The 4,177-nt window shown below is 44.4% G+C and overlaps 1 protein-coding gene across 1 annotated transcript in view; it reads right to left on the bottom strand.

Annotated features, from left to right (window-relative positions):
- The window catches only part of LOC119425556 (ephrin type-A receptor 7), a 106,660-nt gene that overhangs the window by 101,866 nt on the left and 617 nt on the right, over window positions 1-4,177 (bottom strand). The gene's annotated exons all lie outside the window — the stretch shown is intronic.

Here is a 4,177-nt window from a genome sequence, read left to right as displayed (position 1 = left end):
AGGACAGAGAACTATTGTCTACAGTGAGAGGACAGAGAACTATTGTCTACATGTAATAGGTGCAGTGTTTTGCATTGTTTAGTTTCTCTGTTATTCTGAAAGTCTACGTGAGAATTGTGGAGTCTTAGAACACAGAAGGGTTCAGTTTGCACACACAACAGATGGTGAAGTGTATTCAAGATTTTTTTCTGCTGGTGTGTGTCTCTTGGTCTGGTGGCTGGTAGTGAAACTTGATTTGCATGTTTTGTGTATAAACACAGCCTCAGCGGTTCGGTCCTACTGTACTTGTTGCAGCAGCTGCTCTTGTTGTGCTTGTATAAAGTCGCAGACAAAGGTGCATTCAGGAGCCAATTAACAGAATTAGGATGTGGGTTGTTCTGGTGACAGACAACCTCTGGCTGATTAATCTGAATCCCTGCTCCTTGATTGGCTGGCTGACACACTGACAGCAGACCAACTTCGTCTTGGACTGACCGTTGGACCTGAGTGCAGTCGGAGCTGTTGCCTAGTTTCCGATTACCTGGCTGCTTGTCCAGCCAGCAGCCGCACACACTGACTGATTGGCCGCCAGACTAATTGACTTGCAAAGAAGAAGGCAGCAATTAGAGGTGAGGAACACCAGGAGCTCGCACCACCCAGCCGTCCTCCACTGATGACACTCTGATTGCAATCAGGCAAACAAGATCTGCATGGAACGCACAAACAAACAAAACACAAGCTCAAAACGTCTCACAGTGTGTAGTCATGTGACTAACACACACACACACACACAGTGAGCAGAACGTGCACACACAGAGCAGAACCAGGACAGGATGCACAGGCCTCCAACTTGCCTGTTAACATTTCTTCACTCAGGTCCAGAGAGTGTACCGTCAGTGTACAGTCAGTCTGTGGACTGTCAGTCTGTGTACCGCCAGTTATCATAGATCCAATTATGTTTCTGTGGAGGTAAGAGGGTCCTGCTTCACCCTGACTACTTGTTGAAAAAAAATTATCAAATTCATTGTTGAACAATTCAGATGGTACTGCATGCAAAAAAGGGGCTCTGTAATGCTCCTTTTCCACTGTGACGGCACGGATTGGGTCAGCTCGGCTCAGCTGTACCCGTCTGTCTCTGCTGCACCCGTCTGTCTCTGCTGCACCCGTCTGTCTCTGCTGCTCAGAAAATCTCCGCTTTAAATTTGATTGTTTGTTATTTCCAGGCAGCTGTAGGTGAACGACAGGGAGGAGGCAACGAACAAGAACCAGAGAACGCCACAGTTTAACCTGGTCTGTTATGCACCTCCTCCTGCTGCAGGAAGGATGGAGGATGAAGGAGGAGAAGGGTGAGAAGAGGGAGGGGAGCTGGGGGAGTAAATGAGATGCCAAGGTATGTTAGCGTTGAGGAGTGAGGAATGAGAAGAGACCTGAAGGAGGACACACACACACACGTAGTGATACCTGCTAAGTCAGCTTTAAAAGAAGAAGAGGAGCATGACATGTTTCTGGACAAGAAGAAGATCAAAGGAACAAAGACGGAACATTGCAGAGAAGAACGCATATAGACCACTGCGGGACGGAGAAGCATCAGGACCACAGACGGACGGAGAAGCATCTAGACCACTGAGGGAAGGACAAGCATCAGGACCACTGCGGGACGGAGAAGCATCTAGACCATTAAGGGACATAGAAGCATCTAGACCACTGTGGGACAGAGAAGCATCAGGACCACTGACAGACTTAGTAGCATCAGGACCACTGCGGGACAGAGAAGCATCAGGCCCACTGACGAACGAAGAATCATCAGGACCACTGCGGGACGGAGAAGCATCGGGACCACTGCGGGACGGAGAAGCATCAGGACCACTGCGGGACGGAGAAGCATCAGGACCACTGTGGAACGGAGAAGCATCAGGACCACTGACGGACGGAGAAGCAGCTAGACCACTGAGGGACGGAGAAGCAGCTAGACCACTGAGGGACGGAGAAGCATCAGGACCACTGACGGACGGAGAAGCATCAGGACCACTGTGGAACGGAGAAGCAGCTAGACCACTGAGGGATGGAGAAGCAGCTAGACCACTGACAGACGGAGAAGCAGCTAGACCACTGATGGACAGAGAAGCAGCTAGACCACTGATGGACAGAGAAGCAGCTAGACCACTGATGGACAGAGAAGCATCACGACCACTGTGGGACAGAGATGCATCAGGACCACTGAGGGACAGAGACGCATCAGGACCACTGAGGGACAGAGAAGCATCAGGACCACTGAGGGATGGAGACGCATCTAGACCACTGACAGACGGAGAAGCATCAGGACCACTGAGGGACAATCAGTAGTGATGAACAAATGAAGCTTTTATGAAGCACTGAACCAGTTGGGCCAATTGTTTCAAAAATGGGTTCATTTGTTGAAGCTTCAGTTACACTGACCTCTTGTGGCAATTTGCAATGCTGCTGTCAAATTAGGCTTTTGGAGGCACACACCAAGAACTTCAGTGACTAGTGTTAAAGAAACTACTTTACTGTGGTAAAAACAGGTTGTTTAAATTCATCAACTTTCTATGTTGTCTGGTTTGAAAATTTATTCATGCTTACAGGTTTTTGAATAAAGATTGATAAATGTGCACTGAAGAGATTTAATAAAAATGTTGCAAAGGTATTGTGCTTGTGTAACTGTGACAGAGTCCGAGTCTTTATCGTTCTTAAAATATCAATGAAATGACGTCTCCATCATCTCCATGTTTGGAGCTGAAGTGTCTGATCATAGAGGAGGGACTGTAGTGAACTAGACCTCCGACCTCAACCTGTCTCTGAAGACCTTCAGGGGACAGGAACTGCTATTTCATTGATTTGAATCCAGAAATACAAATTATCTCATCAAGAGACTATTTAATTGTATCCTGAATTAATCAATTGAAAGAACACTCTTTTTTATATTATCATTAATACTGTTTCACAGTTGATTTAAATGAGTGGTTCACTTCAACATTTAGAAATGGTATGAACTAAACACACTTTGATTATCAAGATATCTTAAAATAGTACTGATAATGTAAAAAGAAGAGTGTTCTTTCAATTGATTAATTCAGGATACAATTAAATAGTCTCTTGATGAGATAATTTGTATTTCTGGATTCAAATCAATGAAATAACAGTTCCTGTCCCCTGAAGGTCTTCAGAGACAGGTTGAGGTCGGAGGTCACTACAGTATCATGATGCTTCACGTCAGTTGAACACAAGAAACACTGCACCTGCAGAAATACACTAATGTAAATTTAAAAAATAATCATTTGAACCCATACTGATATATGATTATTAAAATCACATACATCATTTTACTGTAATTATATTAAATACATGGGTTAAATGGGTTAGATAATTTTTTTTAATTCAACCTTTATTTCTACAGGTAAATCCCATTGAGCCTCGAGGACTCATTTACAACAGAGACCTGATTTAACAAAGAATGACGACAACAATGGACAACAGCAACAACAATAGACAAATATAGAAAGGCATACAGATTTTTTTATTAAAAAAAATAAAATAGGATGGCTAAAAAAAGAAAAGTAACAAAAAACAGCTAGAATATCTTCACTGCTGAACGTTACTATAACTTTTTTGACATTTAAATACCAAAACCACCTGATGATGAGCAGAATGAAGTGTCCCACATGTTAGAACCAGCTGTTTCCCTGCATGGCTCCATAATCACTCAGTTTCAACTAACAGCAGAAACACACCTGCTCTCCAACACATTGAAGCGCCTCTAAAATGCTTCATCGTGTTGAAGCTCTCAGTTCGAACCATCTCCACCTGTCACCTGTCAGAATCGAGGCGGTGCAGGGAATCAGCTGTTTGGACCATGAACCAGTCCAGAGATTCATTCCAACAACGAAACAGTTTGTGTTTCGGACGTCACGTGTCACGTGACTTTTTCCGCACCGAAACAAGCTCCGAAGCAGTGGTTCATGTCATTTTACTGCAGGGTTCGAAGCTTTAGTTCCCTACCACCATCACCAACAATCAGCATGAAGACCCCCGGACTACTGATCCGTACGGTTCTGAAAAACATTGACTAACACTGAAACGCTGTTCTCCAACCAGAACCTTTAATCAGACCAGAACCTCTGTCAGAACAGAACCTCAGATTAGAACCTCTGGTCAGAACAGAACCTCAGATTAGAACCTC

This window comes from Nematolebias whitei, chromosome 19 (genome assembly GCF_014905685.2).
Source record: "Nematolebias whitei isolate Nwh7 chromosome 19, NemWhi1, whole genome shotgun sequence".
Taxonomy (NCBI): Eukaryota; Metazoa; Chordata; class Actinopteri; order Cyprinodontiformes; family Rivulidae; genus Nematolebias; species Nematolebias whitei.
The sequence above is the reverse complement of the archived record's forward strand: the minus strand, read 5'-3'. Positions and strand labels throughout refer to the sequence as shown.